General features: G+C 47.9%; 1 pseudogene; it reads left to right on the top strand.

Moving 5' to 3' along the window:
• Positions 1–20,756, top strand: LOC136483756 (receptor-like protein 2; annotated as a pseudogene).
• Positions 20,757–25,685: the final 4,929 nt, after the last annotated feature.

The following is a 25,685-nucleotide window of genomic DNA, read 5'->3' as shown; positions in this document are numbered from 1 at the left end:
ATGGAAAAGGCCACACAGCAACAACATTCCTCGAGCAACAGAAAACCAAAAACATTACAAGTATCTTTACTTGTTGTTGCTCTTGTTCTCTTGCTCTTGGCCTCTCCCGTCAGCTTTTGCAAAGAAGAGGAGAAGACCTCCCTCGCGTTCCTCGATGGTCTCTCTCAGGCCTCTGCCCTCAACACTTCATGGAAAAATGACACAAATTGCTGTTTGTGGGAGGGCGTTACTTGCAATGAGGATGGGGCTGTCATGCATATCTCTCTGGCTTCTGTGGGCCTTGAGGGGCACATAACACCCTCACTTGGCAATCTCACCGGCTTGTTGAGGCTCAACCTGTCCGGCCACTTACTCTCCGGTGAACTCCCACCGGAGCTGCTGTGGTCTAGCTGCATCGTCGTCCTCGGTGCTAGCTTCAACAAGCTCAATGGAGAGTTCCACAAGCTGCCATCCACCCATGAACTGGCAATGAAGGTAAGCCCTTGTTTAGTTTCTCCCAAACTCCCAACTTTGGCACTATACAAAAAGAAGATTCCCCGTCACATCAAACTTACGGTACATGTATGGAATACTAAAAGTAGACGAAATTAAAAACTAATTGCACAGTTTGGTTGTATTTTGCGAGACGAACATTTTGAGCCTAATTAGTCAACGGTTGGACAATTATTACCAAATACAAACGAAATGCTACAGTAGCGCTACAGTGCGCTTTGCCAACTTTGTACATTCAAAGTTTGTCAACTAAACAAGGCCTAATCAACATCTCAAGCAACTTTTTCACAGGATATTTTCCATCTGACACACTAGATGGCATGAAGAATCTGGCCAGTCTCAACATGAGTAACGATAGCTTTACCGGGAAATTTCCTAGCACGGTTTGTGTTGACAAGCCGTTCTTTGTTTTGCTTGATCTCAGTTACAACCATTTTCATGGTGGCATACCGCCAGAGCTTGGCAACTGCCCTGTGCTGAGAGTGCTTAAGGCTGGACAAAACCAGTTTAGTGGGACACTCCTCTGTGAGCTTTTGAATGTCACCTCATTAGAGCACCTCTCATTGCCTAATAGCCATTTGCAAGGCAAACTTGATCCTGAGCTTGTAGTAAAACTCAGCAAATTAGTTATCCTTGACCTTGCCGGGAATTGGCTAAATGGCGAAATCCCAGATTCTATTGGGCAGCTCAAGATGCTGGAGGAGCTTCACTTAGACTATAACAACATGTCTGGAGAGCTTCCATCATCTTTGAGTAATTGTTCAAATCTCACAATCTTCATCCTTGTTGGCCCACAGGATCACCGGCTCAGTGAGTGAATCACTCACCAGTCTTGTCTAGCACCCGCTAGTGCTGCCGAGCAGCCACTAGCCATGCCGACCACGAACAGACGTTGTCCGACCACACACTATGGCCAGAGATAGAAGAAGAGGGAGAACAGAGCATGCACACACAATACAAGACACCAGCATTGGCCGAAGTCATGTCTGTGAGATGGCAAATCTGAACTCTCTTTACTGAGTTGCCGTGGTATCCTATTTATACAACTCTATCCTTCTAGTCCTAGTATAGCTGTCATGCTGCTACAGGAACTAGATAACATACAGGGCTGACTCTGCGCCGGCCACTACATGTGCCTACAGTGCTGCAGGTGAGCCGTACGGCGCCTGCACCTGCAGTGCTACAGTATCACAGCAGGGGGCCAGTTCGACGCCGCCTTCCCTTGCTGTGTTCACACAAGGAAAGCAGTAGTTTATTCTAACAATTCTTCCCCTAAACCTACTGCTATTCATTGTACCCCCTCTATGCCGATCATCTCCTTCAGCTCCGTGAGTCGAAGTCGTCCGAGCGGTTTGGTGAGGACGTCCGCGAGTTGCCGACCAGTTTCGACGAACTCGATGACGATCTGCCCTCCATCGATACAGTCCCTAAGGAAGTGGAACTTCACGTCGATGTGTTTATCTGGTCATGCAGAATCGGATTCTTCACGAGGGCGATGGCGGGCTGGTTGTCGGGTGAGCTTCCACGCCGATCAGCTCGCCCAGCAGCCGGCGTAGACACACAACTTGGCACGCCGCCGTGGCCGCTGCTACATACTCTGCCTCGCACGTAGATAGCGCGCACCACCTTCTGTTTTAGCGATAGCCATGAAATTGGGGCCGACCCGAGGAAGACGAGCACGCCAGAGGTGCTCCGTCGCTCGTCGATGTCCCCCGCCATGTCTGCATCGCTAAACACAGTGAGCTGCAGCCTACTCTCGCCGGTCTTTGGGAAGATGATCCCATGATCTACTGTCCCATTGACGTAGCGCAGTAGCCGCTTCACCGTAGCCTAGTGATCCTCTCTGGGATCCTCCATGAAGCGACTGACGTAGCCCATGACGAACACAATGTCCGGCCTCGTGTGGACTAGGTAGCGTAGACCACCGACGATGCTCCGGTAGAGTGTTGCATCCACCTTCGCCGCGGTACTGGCCTTTGTCAGCTTCAGCCGCTCCTCCATCAGAGTCACGCATGGCTTGCACTCAACCATGCCGCTCCTCTCCAACAGCTTGGAGGCATACGCGCTCTGATCGAGCATGAGTTCCTCCTTCCCCTGTCTCACCTCGATGCCGAGGTAGTAGGAGAGTGCGATGAGATCAATCATTCGAAAATGAGCCGCCATCTCACGCTTGAAACCGTTGATATCCTCCGTGCGCGCGCCGGTGATGATCAAGTCATCCACATACACGCCGACGACGAGCTCCTTCTTCCCCCATCGCCGCGTATAGAGCGCGTGCTCGGTTGCGCACCGTTGAAACCCAAGCTCAGTGATGTCATCAGGAGGTGAGGCGAACTCGATCGGCGTTGATGGAGTTCCCTATTCCGCCAGAGTGCTTGGCATAGCACCTTGAGTGCTCGGCACTACTTCTAGACAGCTCGTCATAACTCCTGCAGTGTTCGGCCACACTGTAGGAGTGTCCTGCCTCAGTCTTAGAGTGGTCGACACCACTGTAAGACATCTTGGCTCCGCCACGGGAGTGCTCGGCACCCGTCCTGGAGTGGTCGCCACCACTGCAGAACCTCTCGGCACCACTCCTGGCGTGCTCGGCATCCCTCCAGGCGTGCACGACACTCCTCCCGGAGTGCTCGGCATCCCTCCCGAAGTGCTCGGCACTGCCCCAGGAGTGCTCGACTCTACCGCCGGAGTGCTCGACGCTCCTCCCGGAGTGCTCAACACCTGTTCCCCAGTGTCTCCACCACCGTGGATGACCAAGTACTCGACGACAAAGGTGCTGGTGAAGCCTCCTGCTTCCCCCGTGCTCGGACTATTCCAGTCCCAAGCCGCCTCCTCATCAAACACGACATCGCGCGAGACAAGGACCTTGTCTCCGTGTGGGTCATAGAGCCGGTACGCCTTGGTACCCTCCGCGTAGCCCAGGAACACCATCGGTGTGCTCCTTGAAAGGATCAAGATGCCCAAGAGGGGGGTGAATTGGGCTAATTCTAAATTTTCTTTCAATAATTAAATCCTACGGTTAGCCCAATTAACCCCTTGTGCCTAGAAAAGTGTTTCTATTAATCTAACGCACAAAGGACTTGGAACCTATGTTCCAAACTTACTCTAGCATGGCAATTCTATGAATGTAAGAATAAGTATTGAATTGCTTAAAGTAAATGCTCAAAGTAAATAGAGAGAGAGGAACGCGGCGATGTTTTGCCGAGGTATCGGAGAGTCGCCACTCCCCACTAGTCCTCGTTGGAGCACCCACGCAAGGGTGTAGCTCCCCCTTGATCCACGCAAGGATCAAGTGCTCTCTATGGGTTGATTCTTCGACACTCCATCACGGTGAATCACCCACAACCGCTCACAACTTGAGTTGGGTCACCCACAAGCTCCGCCGGGTGATCACCAAGCTCCCAATCACCACCAAGCCGTCTAGGTGATGGCGATCACCAAGAGTAACAAGCACGAACTCTCACTTGACCACGCGAAGCCTAATGAGAACGGTGGATGCACACTTTGCTACTCTTGATTCACTAATGAGGCTACTCTCTTGGATTCTCAAATCGCAATCACCTCACTAGGACCTTGCTCTTCTTGGCACTCACAAACGTGTTTCTCAGCCGTTGGAATGAGCAAAAGTGACTCCACACATGAGTGGAGCTTCTATTTATAAGGCAGCCTGAAAAACGAACCGTTATGTGCCTCTGTGGGGTGACCAGACGCTCCGGTCATGTTGACCGGACGCTCCGGTCAGTTCAACCTGCACACCAGTGTTTAAGTGTTGACCAGACGCTGGCAGGGTCCGGTCACCATTGACCGAACGCGTCCGGTCGCATTAAACCCTCACTGGAACCTTACTGTACTCGACCGGACGCTGAACCCTCAGGGTCCGGTCAGTACTGACCGGACGCGTCCGATAGTAGATTTTCATCTTTGGAACCTTACTGGAGTCGACCAGACGCTGGCCCTCAGCGTCCGGTCACTTGACCTCTCCAGCGTCCGGTCAAACCAGGCGTGTTCACCTCAGTCAAATGAACTGACCGGACCCTGCGGCCAGCGTCCGGTCGCACTGGAGCCAGCGTCCGGTCAGTATTTGACCCTCCATTCACTTCCAACTCACGATCATATGTGAATGAAGTTTGCTCCATAAGATCTAAGGGCTTTGTTGGAGCTACCTAGAGCTAGACTTAGCAAGTGTGCACCACACCTAACTCACTAGACTCATCTAGGTCAAGCTACCCGTTCATACCCCCTTAATAGTATGGCCAAAGGAAAAACAAAGTCCTAAACTACTCTAGGTGTCTCTCCAACTCCAATCGACACTTAGAACTAGTCATCCTTAACCTTGTCGTCCATCCTTTGAAAACCGAAATGATTTCCATCATAGGGGCATGACATCCATGATTGCCCAATTGATCTCCATTACTATGACCTAACTTAATTGCCTCTGCAAAACACACGTTAGTCATAGTAATCTTGTATTGTCATTTATCACCAAAACCCAACTATGGGCCTAGATGCTTTCAATCTCCCCCTTTTTGGTGATTGATGACAATACCACCTCGAGTATGTGAAAGAGTGAGGTTTTTGACATGCTTGGTTCATATAAGCTTTTGTCAATAAGAACAAGAGAGTTAGGCAAGCTTATATGACCCAAGCTAACACAATGTACTCAAAAGATATGAATTAAGCATGAGTACAAGTAACAAAGCTCATTTGCATCGGAGTATAAACGCGGAAGCAAAGCAAATGAGCATGACACAAGTGATATGACATATAAATAATCTAAAATAGAGAGCACACATGTCATATATCACAATCACGTGGTTATCACTATCACATAGACATAGTTTAATGCATGAAGTTAAAACCACGAGTGCATAATAGTAATAGTGTATCACACAAATAAAACTCCAAATGTATATAATAAGCTAATAATAGATAACTAGCTCCCCCTACATGTCGCTCCCCCTGAGTCTACATACTCGAACCCTCTCCCCCTTTGGCGTCAAACACCAAAACCTAAGGGTCGGTCGGCGGGGCTGCAGCGGACGAGTCGGGCGCTGAAGTACGAGGAGCAAGCTAGAACTGAGCGCCATCATCATCTGACCCTAAGCTCTGTACTGACTAACCCTCTATGGCTGGAAGCGTCGCTGAAGCGGTCTGGGTCTGAGCTAGGGTAGGTGCAGCCTGTGATGCTGCTGGTATGTCTATCGTAGGATCAGAAGATGCAACAGAAGAAGGGAGCCTCTGAGTAGTCACGGCGACGGGAGCTGCTGTAGAAGGACCTGGGGCATACATATGTGGCGGTGTAGGCATCCCTGTCAGCTCGCTGAAAGATGCTCCAAGACTCCTGGAGACTGACGTGTCAGGCACAAATAGCGAGGATGACTGATCCGGTGTGAAGCCCGTCTGAAATGGTGTGAACTGCGGGGCTACCACTGGTGAGGCTAACCACTGGGACACATGTACAGTAGGTGAGGCAAACTAAGCTGGAGGCTGTCCCTCACTCTGAAGCCCACTGGGCTGTACTGCTAGAGTCGTCGTAGTGGTGGTAGGCTGAGCAAGCTGGGGTGAAGGCTATGGCTGTGGAGCCCCAAGAGCTGTCACTACATGCTGCATGAGTAACTGCTGCCGATGCATCTGTTGCTGCTGCTACTGGAGGACCTGCTGCTATCACTAGAACTCGTCCTAATGAGCCTAAAACTGTGCAAAGTTGGCAACGGTCTCCTGAGCCTGTCGTGCCTGATCCTGCTGCATCCGCTCAAGAATAGCAATGAGAGCGGGGTCCGTCTGCGGTGCAGGTGGAGCTGACCTGGAACTGCTAACCTCATGGTCATGTCTGTGTGGAGGCATCTGAGGAATAGGCAGATAGTCATCATCCGAACTATCACTAGAATCGCTCCTCTCCTGCTGAGCCTCAAGATCCTCCTCCTCAGTAGCGGCTATGCCTCTGATAATCTCATCCTGCTGAGCTGTGGACTCTAGTACATCTGGACGATGGCGAGGCTGACTTGGTGCCTGAGGAGTGTTGTGTCTAATCCTCTGTGCCATGTTATAAGCTGGAAACTCTATGGTGGCACCTCTATACTCTGCAACCATCTCTGGTGTCCTAACTTGCACAGCCTTGAGAATAAGGAATGTGATCCAATGTGCATATGGAAGCTGCCTACGACCCTTGAAGCCCTCAGCTATAGTATCCTCCATCTCTGATAGAAGGAGGTCCCAAATATCAAACACTGTCTGCTGCATCAGGGCGTTGAGGAGCCAAAGCTGGAGGCGAGTCAAGCCCTCTCTGTATCCCAACCTGGGAAGAAGTGTCCTCCTTATGATAGCCTCTAGCACTCTAGCTGTAGGAGTAAGGTCACTGGGGTTCCTCCTCGACCCCTCACCAAAGGGCTCCTTGAAGCAATGGTGCACAAGATCTATAGGGGGCACCAACCCACCATGAGGACGCCTAGGAGGCTCCTACTGTCCATAACACACCTCATGCAACCTGACAGGCTGCTCTTGTAGTCTCAGTATCTCCCTGACCCTCTGACTCATCATCCTGTAGTCTCTGCCTCTGAATGCAAAGTGAATATATCTGTGATGCGGGTCAATAAACAGAGAAGCATAGAACTACCGAACCCAAGAAGGTACATATAATCCTGTCCAGCCTATCAAATCTGCTAGCCCCGGCAGATATGCAAGATAGGGGCGAATGTGCTCTCCAGCTGCTGTGACTATAGCCTCTATACTGTAGACTCTCTGAGATCTGAAGACTGCTCCACTGTTCAGATAGCCATTATAGAAATCCTCCTACAGTGGCGTGTAGAAACCCTCTGCTGCTCTCTCATCCCTCCTTAGAGGAAACCACACCTCAAACTCTACAAACCTCAGCTGCTGAACCTGCTTGGCCATGGTGGCCCTCAAGTCAAGATGTACCACTGGAGGCAGACCCTATGGTCTAGGCGGTGGACGAGATCCCCTCCATTGTGTCGGTGGCCTCGGTGAGACTAGAACATGAGTATGACCAGAGCGGCGTAGCTGTGGCTGGGGTGCCTGCTCGGTCTCCACAGGCTGCTGTGCCTGCTCACCCTCCTGAGTCTGCTCTACTAGCGCTGCATGCGGCTGTGACTCCACCTGAGGCTAACCCTCATCAATGACAAGACATCTTCCTGCAACCATGACGGTCCCAGCTAGACCACCATGACGGCGCTCAGCCTCCTCAAGTGCATCCCTAGTCGCCGGTGGAATCTATTGATCTGCTATAACCACTCCACTGCGAGCACCTCCTCTCTCAGCACGCTCTGCGGCCTCTACAACTACTGCTGCTCGAGCTATCTCTGCATCTGGGTACTTCCTTTTCTTGGATGCAATCTTCTTTGTCGCCTTGCCTTTTGGATCTGCAGGCAGGCGAGGCGAGGGCCTCCGATCATCATCTCCTAGACCACCTCCAACATTCTTCGTACGAGCCATCTGATCTGATAAGAAAAACTGCCGCTGACAAGATCAACTGTCCACTGACACTTTCGAGGCTTGGCCTCGATCCGTACTCACGAGCTTGGCCCCGAGTTAGCTGACAACTGCCACTGACACCTCAATGGCACCGACTCGCTACACGATGGAATAGATGGATATACAAATAAATACAATATATCTAATAGATGCAAAACCCTAGGAAGCAAGCAATGTAGGTATGAAATTGAGGCGACGGGCTTTCTACCTGACAAAACCGGCGATCCGAGAAGAGACGTCACGTGGGGAATCCATGAATCGGCACGGTGAAGTTAGGGTTAAGCGAAGCACTGGATCGACAGTAGAAATGCGATTAGGGTTGCCGCGCTGAAGCTAGGCAATGCGTGGAACCGGTAGTAGGGTGCGGTGGTGTGCGAGAGCAGCGGCTGCGGTGGTGTGGCGACTGCTGGCGTGGAGGAGCTGCGGCGGTGGCTCAGGCTAGGGCACAGAGCGCGGCTATGGCGGCAAGGGCAGAGAGGCGGCGCGGATACGGGCAGCGGCGATGACGGCTAGGGCACGGAAGACGGCAGTGGCTCTCTATGGCTAGGGCATGGCGGGGATGCGGGACACGGCATACGGTGCACGGTTAAATGGGTCCCCCGACGCGACGAACAAGGAAACGATTAAGAGTCCTAAAGCCGCACGAGATCTACTGACCGGACGCTCTGGTGGTAGCGACCGGACGCTACCACCCAGCGTCCGATCGATTCCAGAGAGGTCCAATTCCTCTAGAATCGTGACTGGACGCGTTCGGTGGTCCATGACCGGACGCAGCCAGAGTCCGGTTAGTTGCCTTAAACGCCATGTAGATCAACCGAACGCTGGAACCCTTCCTGACCGGATGCTCAAACACAGAGTTCGGTCACTCCTTCAGCTTCTGTTCACCTCCTGTGAACTGACCGGATGCTGGACATCAGAGTCCGGTGCAGCATCCGGTCACTCTTTTTCAGCAAATCTTCAATGTTCCTTCACGCTGCCTATTCCTAATCAAGTCCCAACTCAAATAAGATCCAAATAAACACCAATTGGGACTGATGTGAGTGACCTCTCTCAAACCCTCAAGTTTTTCAAAATATTTTGCCTTAGGCTATAATTCTTTTTATGAAAATAGGCAAATAAGAGGGCAAATTGAACAAAACGACAAAACAACATTCATGCATATGCAATACTTGTAAGTAAATCTAGTTGCTTGTTAAGTTTGATCCAAGGTTAAGCTTCTTCACATGCTTTTCGGCGGTTATCTTAACCATGTTAGACAAGCCCTATATGCATTACCAAAAATTAAACATGTTGTATATTACAATGAATGCAAGGGACAACACAAGCTCAATTTTTAGTGAAGTTACCAAAATCAAGCACATTGAGCTCATTCCGCAATCTATAAAATGTAGCCTCATCTAGCGGTTTAGTGAAGATATCCGCTAATTGATCTTCGGTCCTTACACCTTCTAGTGATATATCATTTTTAGTAACATGATCTCTTAGAAAGTGATGGTAGATATCTATGTGCTTGGTGCGAGAGTGTTGAACTAGATTGTTTGCAAGTTTTACAGCACTTTCATTATCGCACAAAAGAGGTACCTTTTCTAGAACTACACCATAGTCTAGCAAAGTTTGTTTCATGTATAGTATTTGTGCACAACAAGCACCCGCGGCAATGTATTCCGCTTCGGCGGTGGACAAAGCCATACTGTTTTGTTTCTTAGAGGACCAAGACACAAGTGATCTACCAAGCAAATGGCACCCTCCGGATGTGCTTTTTCTATCAACTTTGCATCCGGCATAATCCGAATCAGAATAGCCAACTAATTCAAATATAGCTCCTTTGGGATACCAAAGGTCAATGCTTGGTGTGTGCTTAAGATACCTAAGGATTTTTTTTATGGCAATTAAATGTGTTTCCTTAGGATTAGCTTGAAATCTAGCACACATACACATACTAAACATGATGTCGGGCCTAGATGCGGTTAAATATAACAAGCTACCAATCATGGAACGGTAGAGAGTTTGATCAACCGGGTTACCTCCCTCATCTAGGTCGAGATGTCCATTGGTAGGCATTGGTGTCTTGATTGGCTTACATTCATCCATCTTGAATCTCTTGAGAAGATCTTTTGTGTATTTCTCTTGAGAGATGAAGATGCCTTCTTTCATTTGCTTGACTTGAAAACCAAGAAAGAATGTAAGTTCACCAATCATTAACATCTCGAACTCCTTTGACATCAATTCACCAAATTCTTTGCATGAGTCTTCATTTGATGATCCAAAGATGATATCATCAACATATACTTGACAAATGAAGATATGCCCATCAAGCTTCTTGGTGAATAGTGTGGTGTCGACCTTCCCGATGGTGAAGCCCTTCTCAATGAGGAAGTCCCGAAGGCGCTCATACCAAGCTCTTGGGGCTTGCTTAAGCCCATATAGTGCCTTGGACAACCTATAAACATGATTAGGATATCTAGGGTCTTCAAACCCGGGAGGTTGATCAACATAGACTAGTTCATTAATGAAGCCATTTAAAAATGCACTTTTTATATCCATTTGATATAATTTCATTTCATGGTGTGACGCATATGCAAGTAGGATACGAATGGCTTCTAGCCTTGCAACCGGTGCAAATGTCTCTCCAAAATCCAAACCTTCAACTTGAGAGAACCCCTTTGCAACTAGTCTTGCCTTGTTCCTCACAACAACACCGTGACCATCTTGCTTGTTGTGGAACACCCACTTTGTTTCTATGACTCTTGCTCCTTTTGGTCGCTCTTCAAGAGTCCAAATTTCATTGCGGGTGAAGTTGTTCAACTCTTCATGCATAGCATTTATCCAATCCGGATCCTTAAGAGCTTCTTCTACCTTGGTATACTCATAGCAAGAGACAAAAGAGTGATGAGCGATAAATGAAGTAAGTTTTTGAGATCTAGTCATCACTCCCTTTGATGGAATCCCTATGATGAGATCTTGTGGATGATCTTGTAGGAGAGGTGTATTTCTTCTATTGGCCACTTGAGGGGGAGGTTGTGGAGCATCAACATCTTGTGCTTGTACCACCATTTGTTCATGGGAGATATGAGTATCTTCATTTTCTACTCTCCCATCTTTTTCACCATCTTATGGCACACTTGATGAAGAAGGTTGATCAATGACTTGTACATCATCTTTAGGCTTGATGTCTCCCACCAGAATGTTCTTCATAGCCTCCCTCAATGGATCATCACCTACATCATCAAGATTCTCATGTGCTCTATGGGAGCCGTTAGATTCATCAAATTCTACATCATATGTTTCTCCAACCAAGCCGGTGGCATGATTAAATACTCTATATGCTTTGGACTTTGATGAGTAACCAACAAGAAAACCAATATCACAACGTCTTTGAAACTTCTCTAGGTGTTATCGCTTTTTGTAGATGTAGCATTTGCAACCAAACACCCTAAAGAAGGAGACGTCTGGCTTCTTCCCATTGAGCAACTCATAAGGTGTCTTGCCAAGGAACTTTTGAAGGAATAGGCGGTTGGATGCATAGCATGCGGTGTTGATTGCTTCCGCCCATAGAGCTTCGGAGGTGTTGTACTCATCTAGCATTGTCCTTGCAAGAGTGATCAAAGTCCGGTTCTTTCTCTCAACTACACCATTTTGTTGATGAGTATAAGTTACGGAGACTTCATGTTTGATTCCAACTTCATCACAATAAGCTTCAATATTTGTGTTGTCAAACTCTTTTCCATTATCACTTCTAATCTTCTTGAGCTTCACTTCAAATTCATTTTGTGCTCTCTTGGAAAACTTCTTGAAGCAAGATGCAACTTCGGATTTGTCATGAAGAAAGAATACCCATGTATACCTTGAATAGTCATCAATAATCACAAGATAATATAGATTTCCTCCCAAACTCTTGTATGTTGTTGGTCCAAATAAATCCATGTGTAGGAGTTCTAGCACTCTTGTGGTTGACATGAAAGCTTTTGTTGGATGGGTATTTGCAACTTGCTTGCTGGCTTGACATGCACTACAAAGCTTGTCCTTCTCAAACTTCACATCCTTCAACCCTCTCACCAAATCATTCTTCATTAACTTCTTGAGTGAACTCATACCAACATGAGCAAGTCTTCTATGCCATAGCCACCCAAGTGTTGTTTTGGTGAAGAGGCAAGTCTTCAAGTTTGCATCTTCGGAGGTGAAGTCCACTAGATATAGGTTGTTGTATCTAAATCTATTGAATATCACTTGATTATCATCCACCTTGGATACAACAACTTCCTTCTCGGTGAACAAGCATTGGAAACCAAGATCACACAATTGCCCAACGGAAAGCAAGTTGAAACTCAATTAAACAACATAAAGCACATTTGAGATGGAATGATCATTTGATATTGCCACTTTGCCCAATTCTTTAACCTTGCCCTTTGAGTTATCTCCAAATATTATTCTATCTTGTCCATCTACCTCTTCATCTAGTGAGGTGAACATACGAGGATCACCGGTCATATGTTGAGTGCAACCACTATCAATAACCCAATGACTTCTACCGGTCTTGTAGTTCACCACACACAAGAGATTTAAGCTTTAGGAACCCAAACTTGTTGAGGGCTCTTCACCTTCTCAACAAGTGACTTAGCCACCCAAATCTTCTTAGGCCTATTCTTGTTAGGAGGTCCTAAGAACATGACTTTCATCTTTCTACTAGAATCTTTTCTAAGCATGTAGTGAGCATTGAAGGCAAAGGGTCTAGCATGCTTGGGCAAGGGTTGTGGTGGTGGAGTTTGGCACTCATGAGCAAAGTGCCCTTCTTGTCCACACTCAAAACATCTCTTTGGCTTTGGCTTTGGCTTTGATTATTGTTGATTTTGAGCCTTCTTCTTCTCTACACTCGCCACATATCCAATCCCACTTCTATCCATCTTCATGATGGTGTTCATGAGTAGCTCACTTTGAAGATGCTTGCCTCTTACAAACTTGCTCAATCCCATCTTGAGATGCTCTTTCTCCATTTTAAGCTTCTTGTTCTCTTCCTTGTAAATATCATTGTTCTTCTCTTCCTTGAGCTTCTTGTTCTCTTCTTTGAGCTTCTCATTCTCAAGGATCAACTCTTCATCATGATCAAGAGTTTCTAGCACAATGGTGTTGTGGCTTTTCATCTCTTCAAGATCTTTCATGAGCTTTTCATTTGCATTCTTGAGCTTGACATATTCATCATAGTCATTGCACTCAACCACTTTCTTGCCTTTGCCACTAGATCCTTGCTCAATGCTCTTATCAATCAAATCATCACATGATGTAGCTATATCAATCTTAACAACATGGTTAGTAGCATCATGTGGCTCATTTGGTAAAAATTCTTGAGCAATAACAAGAGTGTCATAATTGATATTTAGAGTTGTATGTTCATCTTTTAGCTTGTTGTGGCTAGTGATGAGCTCATTGTGCACCCACTCAAGTTTATCATATTTATCTGTAAGCTCTTTCTTAGAGGATTTGAGCTCCTTGAGTTTGGATGATATAGCATCATTTGTCTCTTTAAGCTCAATATTAGCCTTTTCCAATGTATCGCATTTTGCTAAGAGTGAATCATTTTTAGCATCAAGCTTTTCATTTTTAGCTCTACTCTTTCTAATGATCTTAGTGTATTGTCTTAGTATTTTGACAAGATCATCATATGAAAGTGAATCATCATCATCGCTATCGCTATCATCATCACTAGATTGCTCATCATCACTACTATCATCATTACTAGTTACCTTGTGTTCACCCTTGGTCATAAGGCATAGGTGTGTAGAGGATGATGGCGATGGTGGCGGTGAAGATGAAAGATCAATAGCAATGGCGGCCACCTTCTCATTTTCACTATCATCATCGGATGATTCATTAGATGAATCAATGTCCATGAGCCAATCACCGACGATGTAGGCCTTTCCACTCTTCTTCTTCTTGTGGAAGTCCCTCTTTTTGCCATCTCTCTTCTTGTATGGCTTGTTCTTCTTCTTCTCATCTTCATCTTCGTTACTTGAGTCATCTTTCTTGCCCTTGTTCTTGTTCTTGAACTTGTCTTTCTTGGGCTTGGTACATTGATGTGCTAGATGACCAAGTTCACCATAATTGAAGCAATCCATTTTGGAGATTGGCTTTCTCCTAGAGCTTGTGAAGAACTTCTTCTTCTTGCCATCGAACTTGATGCCACTCTTGTTTAGCTTCTTTAGCATCTTGGTGGCTTTCTTCACCATGAGAGCAAGATCTTCATTTTCATCTTCTTCATCACTTGAACTCTCATACTCAAGTCTTGCTTTGCCCTTCTCTTGGCCAGCTTTGAATGCTAAATCTTTTTCTTTCTTCTTTGTAGAGGATGAGCCATCTTATGGAGTGATGTGCATGTACATCTCATGAGCATTGATCTTTCCCAATATTTGTGTCGGTGTAGCGGTGGAAAGATCACCTTGATGTAGCACGGTCACAATATGCCCATATTTATCAATGGGGAGGACACTCAAAATCTTTCTTACAACATCGGATGGTTGCATTTGAGTAAGTCCAAGCCCATTGACTTCCTCTACAAGAACATTCAAACATGAATACATTTCATTAGCACTTTCCTTAGGAAGCATTTCAAAAGAGTTGAGCTTTTTCATGACAAGATGACAACATTCCTCACGCTCACTCTTGGTCCCCTCATGGAGCGCACAAACGTCCGACCATAGTGCATGGACGTCTTTGTGGTTCCTTACCCGATTAAACACATCTTTGCAAAGGCCTCTAAAGATGGTGTTTCGAGCCTTTGCATTCCATTTCTCGTAATTAACCTCATCGCCTTGTAGGTTAGTAGCATCCCGAGGTTTTGGGAAGCCTTGTGAGGCGGCTCTAAGTATACCAACATCTAGAGCCTCTAGATACGCCTCCATGCGAATTTTCTAATACAGAAAGTCATCTCCCTCAAAGATAGGAGGAGGTCCATCCCCGTGAGACATCTTGCTCTAGGCGGTTAAGCCTAAAAACATGAGCACGAGGCTCCTATACCAATTGAAAGAATCAAGATGCCCAAGAGGGGGTGAATTGGGCTAATTCTAAATTTTCTTTCAATAATTAAATTCTACGGTTAGCCCAATTAACCCCTTGTGCCTAGAAAAGTTTTTCTATTAATCTAATGCATAAAGGACTTGTAACCTATGTTCCAAACTTACTCTAGCATGGCAATTCTATGAATGTAAGGACAAGTATTGAATTGCTTAAAGTAAATGCTCAAAGTAAATAGAGAGAGAGGAACACGGCGATGTTTTGCTGAGGTATCGGAGAGTCGCCACTTCCCACTAGTCCTCGTTGGAGCACCCGCACAAGGGTGTAGCTCCCCCTTGATCCGTGCAAGGATCAAGTGCTCTCTACGGGTTGATTCTTCGACACTCCGTCGCGGTGAATCACCCACAACCGCTCACAACTTGAGTTGGGTCACCCACAAGCTCCGCCGGGTGATCACCAAGCTCCCAATCACCACCAAGCCGTCTAGGTGATGGCGATCACCAAGAGTAACAAGCACGAACTCTCACTTGACCATGCGAAGCCTAATGAGAACGGTTGATGCACACTTTGCTACTCTTGATTCACTAATGAGGCTACTCTCTTAGATTCTCAAATCTCAATCACCTCACTAGGACTTTGTTCTTTTTGGCACTCACAAACGTGTTTCTCAGCTGTTGGAATGAGCAAAAGTGACTCCACACACGAGTGGAGCTTCTATTTATAAGGCAGCCTAAAAAACGAACCGTTATGTGCCTCTGCGGGGTGACCGGACGCTCCGGTCATGTTGACCGGACGCTCTGGTTAGTTCAACCCGCACACCAGTGTTTAAGTGTTGACCGGACGCTGGCAGGGTCCGGTCACCACTGACCAGACATGTCCGGTCGCATTAAACCCTCACTGGAACCTTACTGTACTCGACCGGACGCAGAAGCCCCAGGGTCCAGTCAGTACTGACCGAACACGTCCGGCCATAGATTTTCATCTTTGGAACCTTACTGGAGTCGACCGGACGCTGGCCCTCAGCGTCCGGTCACTTAACCTCTCCAGCGTCCGGTCAAACCAGACGTGTTCACCTCAGTCAAATGAACTGACCAGACCCTACGGCCAGCGTCCGGTCGCACCGGAGCCAGCGTCCGGTCAGTATTTGACCCTCCATTCACTTCCAACTCACGATCATATGTGAATGAAGTTTGCTCCATAGGATCTAAGGGCTTTGTTGGAGCTACCTAGAGCTAGACTTAGCAAGTGTGCACCACACCTAACTCACTAGACTCATCTAGGTCAAGCTACCCATTCATACCCCTCTTAATAGTACGGCCAAAGGAAAAACAAAGTCCTAAACTACTCTAGGTGTCTCTCCAACTCCAATCGACACTTAGAACTAGTCATCCTTAACCTTGTCGTCCATCCTTTAAAAACTGAAACGATTTCCATCGTAGGGGCATGACATCCATGATTGCCCAATTGATCTCCATTACTATGACCTAACTTAATTGCCTCTACAAAACACACGTTAGTCATAGTAATCTTGTATTGTCATTTATCACCGAAACCCAACTAGGGGCCTAGATGCTTTCACTCCTGTCCTCTAGCTTGGTGAGGTTCGGCTTCGTCTTCCTGACATGGCTGATGCAACCGAATATCCAGAGGAAGGACACGCTCGGCTTGTGCCCATACCAAGCATCGAACGGCGTCTTGCCTGTCAGGGCCTTGGTCGGAGCATGGTTGAGGATGAACACCGCCGTTGTCACCACCTCCCCCCATACCCTTGTCGGAATACCTTTGGCCTTTATCATGGATTGGGCCATGCCGACCACCGTCTGGTTCCATCGCTCCACCATGCCATTCTGTTGTGGCGAGTACGGCGTGGTGTGGTGTTGCCCCACACCCTAATCCACGCAGTACGCAGCGAACTCCACCGAAGTGAATTCGCCACCGCGATCAGTCCTCAGCACATGGAGCTTCTTGCCGCTCTCGGCCTCTATGCGCATCTTGAACTTCTTGATCGCCGCCACCGCTTCATCCTTGCTCGTCAGGAGTTGCAGCCACATGTAGCGACTGTAATCGTCCATGAGTAGGAGGAAGTACCGCCGACCACCGCATGTAGCAGGCGTGATTAGCCCGTAGAGGTCACCGTGGACGAGCTCGAGAGCATCCTTCGCGCGATACTTGGCCACCTTTGGGAAAGGTAGCCTCCTCTGCTTCTCGGCCAGGCAGCTGTCACACAGCTCGCCTCCGTGCTTGATGTGGGGTAGCCCTCGTACCATCTTCTCTAGGCGACCAAGCGCGTCAAAGCTGAGATGTCCGAACCGGGCATGTCACATCCATGGTTCCTCGGAGTGCCTTGCCGCCAGGCACACCGGCTACTCTAACTTCAGGTTGAGTAGGTACAATCAGTTCAGGGACCTCTTCACCTTGGCAAGAAGTTGTTGCTCCCGGTCCCTGATCCTAAGGACTTCGTCCTTGATCAGTACCTCGCTACCGCGCTCATCCAGCTGACCAATGCTGATGATGCTGGAACACAGCTGCGGGATGTAGTATACATCCGTTAGCGCACGGTGCTCCCTGTTCTGGCACCTGAAGATAATGGTGTCGCGCCCTTGGATAGCCACCCTTGAGCCATCACCAAACTTCACCGTACCGGTAACATCGCCGTCGAGCTCGGAGAAGGATTCCTTAGAGCCCGTCATGTGGTTACTGGCACCAGAGTCCAGATACCACCGCTGCTCCTGGTCAGCGCCCACACGTCTGAGGTAAACTTGGGCGCGTGGTTCGTCGAGGTTGACGGTCTTCAGGGACTTCCTAGGTCCTTCCACCGCCATCACCTCCACCTTCTCCTCGGCCTCGACGTCGTGTAGTGCACAGAACGTCGCCATCAGGATAGTGGCCTCATCCTCATCACTGGCTTGCGCCAGATGAGCCTCAGCCTTCTTGTCCTGCTTGCGGTTTGGGCACTCCCGTGCCCAATGGGCCATCTTCCCGTAATGCCGGCAGGCGTTGGGGTCGACCTGCTTCTTCTTCTCCGAAGAAGCCTTGCCACGGCGCTTGCCATCGCCACCGCGACTGGAGGAGGCTGCCTTCCCGGAGTTCCTCCGAGCAGCCCACTCCTCTTCCATCAGCAGGAGTTTCCTGTTGTCCTTCGTTGCTGTCGCCTGCTCCAGGCGTTCGTCCACCGCCCGCAAACGGCCTGTCACATCCTCAATGGTGAGGGTGGACAAGTCCAGCATCGTCTCTATGGAGAGAACGATCTGGATGTACTTTGTCGGCACGGAGTGGAGGTACTTGGAGACCGCCTCCTCTTCGTCGATGGTGACGTCGTGGCTCTTCAGCTTGCTGATGAGCGTTTGCAGGCGGAGGGTCCACCGTTTCACCATCCTTGAACTTGAGGTTGGCGTACTCCTGCTTCAGAAGCTGGGCCGTCGCCTTCTTTGCGCGGTCAGAACCGACGCGCATCGCCGCAATAGCCGCCCACGCCTCCTTAGCCGAGCTCTTTATCCCCAACGGCTCCCTGTACTTCGCCAGTACAGCAGCGAGGATAGCCTCCAACGCTGACATGTCATCTTCTTCACAGTCGGTGCCCTTGTCAACAGCATTCCAGAGCCGTCGAGCTCTGAGCTTGACTTTTATGGTCACCGACTACTCTCCATAGTTGGTACGAGTCAGCGTCGGCCAACTGGTGCCGCTGACCTCCTGCACCGTTCGAACAACGACTTCCAGTCGTGGCTGGGCAGCCACAGCAGTGCCACTGCTGTCGCCCACTTCCGAACCGCCCGTCATCGCCAGCGGTTAGTCTGGCGACGGCGCTTGTACAGCTCTGATACCACTTGTTGGCCCATAGGATCACCGGCTCAGGTGAGTGAACCACTCACCAGTCTTGCTTAGCACCCGCTAGTGCTGCCGAGCAGCCACTAGCCGTGCCGATCACGAACAGACGTTGTCCGACCACATACTATGACCAGAGATAGAAGAAGAGGGAGAACAGAGCATGCACGTATAATACAAGACACCAGCGTTGGCCGAAGCCCTGTTTGTGAGATGGTAAATCTGAGCTCTCTTTACTGAGTTGCCGTGGTATCCTATTTATATAACTCCATCCTTATAGTCCTAGTACAGCTGCCATGCTGCTACAGGAACTAGATAACATGCATGGCTGACTCTGCGCCGGCCACTGCATGTGCCTACAGTGCTGCAGGTGAGCCGTGCGGCGCCTGCACCTGTAGCGGCTACAGTATCACAGCAGGGGGCCAGTTCGGCGCCGCCTTCCCTTGTTGTGTTCACACAAGGAAAGCAGTAGTTTATTCTAACAATCCTGAAGGGCAATAACTTCCACGGAAAACTCACAAATTTCGACTTCTCCACCCTACCCAACCTTAAATTTCTAGATTTTAGATCAAACAAGTTCAGTGGCACAGTTCCAGAAAGCATCTACTCTTGCAGCAACCTTATTGATGTGCGGTTATCTTACAACGAACTCCACGGTCAATTTTCTTCAAGGGCCAGTTTGGATGCCAAATTTTTTGGCAAAACGCTACTGTAGCGTTTTCGTTGTTATTTGACAATTAATGTCCAATCATAGTCTAATTAGGCTTAAAAGATTCGTCTCGTGGATTTCGTCTAAACTGTGTAATTAGTTTTATTTTTTATTTATATTGAATGCTTCATGCATGTGTCCAAAGATTCGATGTGATGGAGAATCTTGAAAAATTTGGCATTTTAGGATGCAACTAAACAGGGCCCAAGAATAAACAATCTCAAGTCCCTAAGATTCCTAGGTGTCTCTCATAACAATTTTAAAAAATCACAAATACACTTCAGATCCTCAGTTCCTCTACGACTCTCTCTTAATAACGGGGGGGGGGGGGGGGGGGGGGGGGGGGAACTTCAAGCATGAGACCATGCCAGACTATGATGCATTTTATGGATTTAAGAATCTCAAGGGACTTGCCATAAGTGACTGTTCACTGGATGGAAATTTACCAAACTGGCTGTCCAAGCTTAAATTGTTGCAAGCACTGCTTTTAAACAACAATCAACTCAGTGGACCAATCCCAGCATGGATTAATACCTTAAACTTCCTTTTCTATATAGACATGTCGAATAACAGTCTTACCGGTGATATACCAGTAGCACTGATGGAGATGCCAATGCTTGAACAAGCCAAATCAGACCAAAATTTCCTAGACACATCTGTATTTCCATTTCCTCTTTATCTGGCTCCATTTCTCCAATACCGTACGACCAATGGTTTCCCAAGAACAATCAATCTAAGGCTACAATAAACTTACTGGTGTAATCCCACCGGAGCTTGGTAATTTAAAAGGACTGCTTGTACTCAACCTGAGCATTAACAATTTATATGGGGAGATTCCAGAATCAATTGGCAACCTTGTGAATCTACAGGTGCTAGACTTGTCATACAACAATCTGACCGGCGCGATCCCTTCCACGTTGGAGACACTTCACTTCCTTTCCAAATTTGACATTTCTAACAATGATATGGAAGGGCCTATTCCAACTAGAGGTCAGTTCAGCACGTTTCCAGACAGTAGCTTTGTTGGAAACCCAAAGCTATGCAGCCCTACCCTGGTGCACCTTTGTGTGCCCCATTGTAGTTCAACAGAAGCAGCTGCACTTCCCATTGCCTCCACAGAACACTACATTGACAAGGTCATCTTTGTGATTGCCTTTGGTATATTCTTTGGAGTTGGAGTTCTATATGACCAGATGGTTTTGTCCCGATACAACTGTGTTGGCCCAATCTGGTTCAGCTGTAATAGGCTATAATAACATGTCCTCTGGCTTATGGATATGAAATGGACAGTACTGAAGTAAGCAACAAATACCATGTGCGTCGCGATTGCCATCAGAGTCTCCAAGCATGTCATGCATCACCAGCAGCAAGGTCAACCTGATCGAGTTGTCATGGTCAGAGTTTGTTAATCATGTTCTGCTTGAAATGGATAAGTAAAAGAAAACGAAGGAATGGACTGATCGATGGAGGAATAGAAGAATTTGTAATCAAACAATGAACTGGGTATGTTTAGTCCCACACCCGTCTCAGGGTTATGTGTAACTTTGCGTAATGTTTCACAAATTATATAATGGGCTTTGCTACGATACTCCCAAATGACCATGAGCCCGTTCATTTAATTAGATTGGATATGGTTAGAAACATATATTACTTTCTACAAAGTAATTGATGAAACATAGATTTATTATTTTTTAATTTTATAAAATAGAATAAATAAGGAAAATGGATTGTGACAGCCTAATAGAGGTAAGGAAGGGGCCGAATCGACCAGAGAGTTCATGACTCGATTTTGAAGACGGGCAAGTGAACGAAGAATTCTGATGAAAGGATTGCACTATTAGCAGTAAAGAAGGGACTGCGAGTAGGACCATTGTGGTTTTATGCTCACAAGGGTGCATTCTGGAGGATTTAAATATAAAGATTTTTTTGAGATCAAACAGTACAACAAAGATGCTCATAATGCACGAACACTCACCTCTGTGAGGCACGCACGCAAACCCAAAGACCGCGTTAGCAAATCGAGGCCTACCACTAAAAGAAATGCACGCACACTCACCCCTATGTAGTCAGTCACGTAAACCCTACCTCTATGAGCACCTTCGAAGAAGGGGCCGGTAAATCCTAGAGACGAGATGATTGACGAAGTCACCACAGACGTCTCGGTGCCGATCACCTTGTCAACAACAACGTTGTTTACCACTAAAAGCAGAATGCTACTGAGGCTATTGTAATCACTAGGCTACATGCCTTTTCGTTAAAGATGCTTTTTTTAGATATAATAGATACATACTTGATCTATTGGAGGTAGTAAATCTTTTTTTTTTGCAACTTTGATATAACAAAATTTAATTAGCATAAACTATCTATTTTTTATGCATGTAACCGGGGCGCATGGAGGTGCCAACGTAACTGAAATTGACTTTACTTGCGTACGTGCCAACTTATAGTATATGAAACCTTTACGTGCCTACCTGCCAACTTACGTGTCTGAGGACTGAGGTATATATATGAAATTTTACATGTGTATATAAGATTTTACGTGGTTAGTTTACGTGCTTAATATATGTTACAACTACGTGTTTTATTAGAAGACTCTTTGAAATATATAGCGTAGTTTTAAGTGATCTAGTATAATGTATACACTTTATTATGTAACGTGCTCAATATGTGAGTAGATAAGGATTCGCTTGGTCACACACAAAAGGAGGAATTTTTCGTGTGCCATTAAAAAAGATCACAATGCTCTGTGAACTCCTGGAAAAGTTCAGCGGTCTTCAGCGCCACTGCTCAAACTTTTTTGTGCTCTTTATGTCACTGCCGTCAGTTTGGGCTCTAACGCCGTTAAACTGCAGGTGTGAAAAGTCAAAAATACCCTTAAGTCTAAATATGTCATTAATTTTTTTGAGCATCTTAACGACTTAAAATGAAAAAACTCAAAACTAGAAAGTTGTAGATCTCATCAAGGTCTATAATTTTCATATAAAAATTATCTCCATTTAATTCCATAAAAAATATGATTTAACATGATTAATATATCTTAGAAAAATCACATCTTTTTTGCGGAATTAAATGAAGATAATTTTTATATGAAAATTATAGATCTCGACGAAATCTACAACTTTCTAGTTTTGAGGTTTTTCATTTGAAGTCGTTAAGATGCTAAAAAAATTAATGACATATTTAGACTTAAGGGTATTTTTGACTTTTCACACCTACAGTTTGACGGCGTTAGAGCCCAAACTGACGGCAGTGGCATAGAGTGCACAAAAAAGTTAGAGCAGTGACACTGAAAATCGTTGAACTTTTCCAAAGACTCACAAACATTACAATTATTTTTAATAGCACATAAAAAATTCCCTCGAAAGAAAGGGTGCGTACACGAAAGAAAGGGGCCACGCGTTGTCTTGTGTCGACCGTGACTAGAGGATTTGATAATACGGAGGATTTGTTTTTTTCTTTTCTTAGGTTAATTAATTAATTCTAAAAGTCTACAAAATCGATAGTTCAGATTCATTTGCGATAGGATTAAGTCTACTTTGGGTCTCTTAACTATTGTGTCGGTCTAATTTTAACCCTCAACTACGAAATCGTCTATTACCGGTACCTCAACTATCAAAACTGTTCGCTTTTAGCACCTGGACAGGTGCAAGGCGGTTTTGACCAGCGTTGAGCAGTTTTGACCAGCAACCTCCATCTCAATGACATGTGGGGCCCACGTGTCATCGACTCAGTCCCTCACCCTCCATCCTCACGGCCTCTGCCTACCTGCTTCACTTTACTCCGAACCTCTGAGCGCGCCCGCAGCGCAGCCACCAGCGCCGGCGGCAGGAGGCCGTCGCGCTCTGCCGCGCCCGCGCCGAGCTGCTCGCCGCGGCCGTCCGCCACCGCTATGCGCTCGCCGTCCGCCACCGCCATGCCCCCCGCCGGAGTCGATGATGGACATCGTCTTGCTGGCCTTGTCCGGGACCAGCCGGATGAAGAGCTCCGGCTGTGCGTCTAGCTTCGACTTGTCCGTCAGGCTCTCGAACCGGATCTTGTCAAGCGCCTGCATTGCAAGTTTGACATTGATTAGATTGTTGTTGGGTGTAAAGCAGAGCATTTCAATTCACGAAACAGAGCATCCTGAATGACAAGAAGAGCGCAAAACAGAGGATCGATTCTATCACAAGATGATAATTTGATCGGGAAGGAAGGAGGAACTTACATCGGGCTGTTGTAGGAGAATTGAATGGACTGCTTTTGCTTGCTCTCGACGAGACTGTTGTAGGAGAATCGAATCGAATGCTTTGTTGTCGCGGCTGGATTGCTGAAAGGCAGGCGATCGAACGCTCAATTGATGCTTGCTTGGTTTCCTGTCACGCCGAGGTCGAACGAACAGATGGCTGCCTTTATAGGAGGGCAGTGGATGGATCAGGGAGGGAGGGTTCGCAGGTGTTCCAGTGTTTTCACAAATTCACAAGATCCGATTAATCTGTGACAGTTTGGAGGAACAAATCGGATGAACTGAATATTTGGAGAACGAGCTACTCAACCAGGCCACGCGGATCCGATCCAAGCAGCCTTCTCTTGTCCTTCGATTCACCACCGCCGGATTGTTGGTTTGGTTGCCTTTCCCCACCCACAGCGTTGCTCTTGCTCCTACTCTACCGACCATACCGCCGCCATGGAGAGCAGCGCATCGCCGGTCCGCCACCGCTGCGGAGCCCCCACGCGCCGTGCGAGGCAGCCGCCGGCTGTCCGTGCGGCACGACGAGTCGTTCAAGTGGGAGGGCCGGTGCGGCGACGACAACGACGATGACGGGCTGCCGCTGAGCGACGAGGCTCTCCTCCTCGTCTTCTCGGCGCTCTCGTTCACGACCGCAGACCTTGTCCGCTGCGCCGCCACCTGCCGGCGCTGGAACGCCACCTGCTCGTACGCCCCGGCCTCGCCGCTGCAGGACATCAGGTCCACCGCCATGGCTTGCCTCCTCCTCTGCTGCCTGCCTCCTTCCGGCCTTGGGAGCGGCTCTGGAGCCTGGATCGTTCCTCGGATGGTGTTGGAGGTCAGATCCGCGCGGTGCTGCTGCTGCTTTCTTGGGTTGTGGGATTGTGAGGTGGGAACAGGTGGTGGGGGGTGGCGGTGGCGGACGGCGAGCGCGTAGCGGCGGCGGATGGCCGCGGCGAGCAGCTCGGCGCGGGCGTGGCAGAGCGCGACAGCCTCCTGCCGCCGGCGCTGGTGGCTGCGCTGCGGGCGCTCTCAGAGGTTCGGAGTGAAGTGGAGCAGGCAGGCAGAGGCCGTGAGGATGGAGGGTGAGGGACTGAGTCGATGACGCGTGGGCCCCACATGTCATTGAGATGGAGGTTGTCGGTCAAAACCGCTCAACGTCGGTCAAAACCGCCTTGCTCCCGCCCAGATGCTAAAAGTGAATGGTTTTGACAGTTGAGGTACCAGTAATAGACGGTTTCGTAGTTGAGGGTTAAAATTAGACCAATACAATAGTTGAGAGGCGACTTAATCCTTTGCGATATTACCTCTTATAATAAGTAAAGAGAGTACGATACATAAATCAGCGTGAGCATTCATGTTGGTTAGGTCGTCCCCGTTCCCTGCGGCGAGGGGAGTTCCCGTGCCTTCCTCAGTTACGGTAACCTCAGGGGCTGATGGGTGAGGCGGGGGGCTCGAGCTCCCTATCCATATCGGAGCGCCCCTATAAATTTTTAGATAAAGTTCTATAATATAGAAGGACTAAAATTTAGATCTAGCAACAGTGTTCAGCTCCTGGATTTTTTTTTTTATCCGCCGCTGGGTAACCTCCTCGCCGGCGATGAGGACGGGACATGGTTCACGATGGGCGCAAGGAAGAGAGTGCAGAGCGTGGTCCTACCCAAAGCGCAGGGGAGAGGAGTTCCCGACGCTTGCGGAAAGCTTCCGCATGAAGGGGAAGACGCACGCTGTTGCTCTGCCTCATCCCGGAGAGGTGTCAAGTTTTCAGATCGAGGTGAGTGCATCCCATTTCGACAGCGTCGATGATGGGAGGGTTAAGCTCAAGGAGTTTCCGGTTGAGTTCTGCTGGCCAAATAATGGCGGAAAGCAGAGTCCAATCAGGCGGGAGGGTGATTTTGGGGGAAAAGATTCGAACAAGGGGCCGAAGGTTGTACAGGTGGACTGATGGTTCCGACCACCCCCAAAGGT

Source organism: Miscanthus floridulus, chromosome 9 (assembly GCF_019320115.1).
Source record: "Miscanthus floridulus cultivar M001 chromosome 9, ASM1932011v1, whole genome shotgun sequence".
In the NCBI taxonomy this organism is placed as follows: Eukaryota; Viridiplantae; Streptophyta; class Magnoliopsida; order Poales; family Poaceae; genus Miscanthus; species Miscanthus floridulus.
Note: the sequence above shows the minus strand (reverse complement) of the source record. Positions and strands in the feature narration are given on the sequence as shown.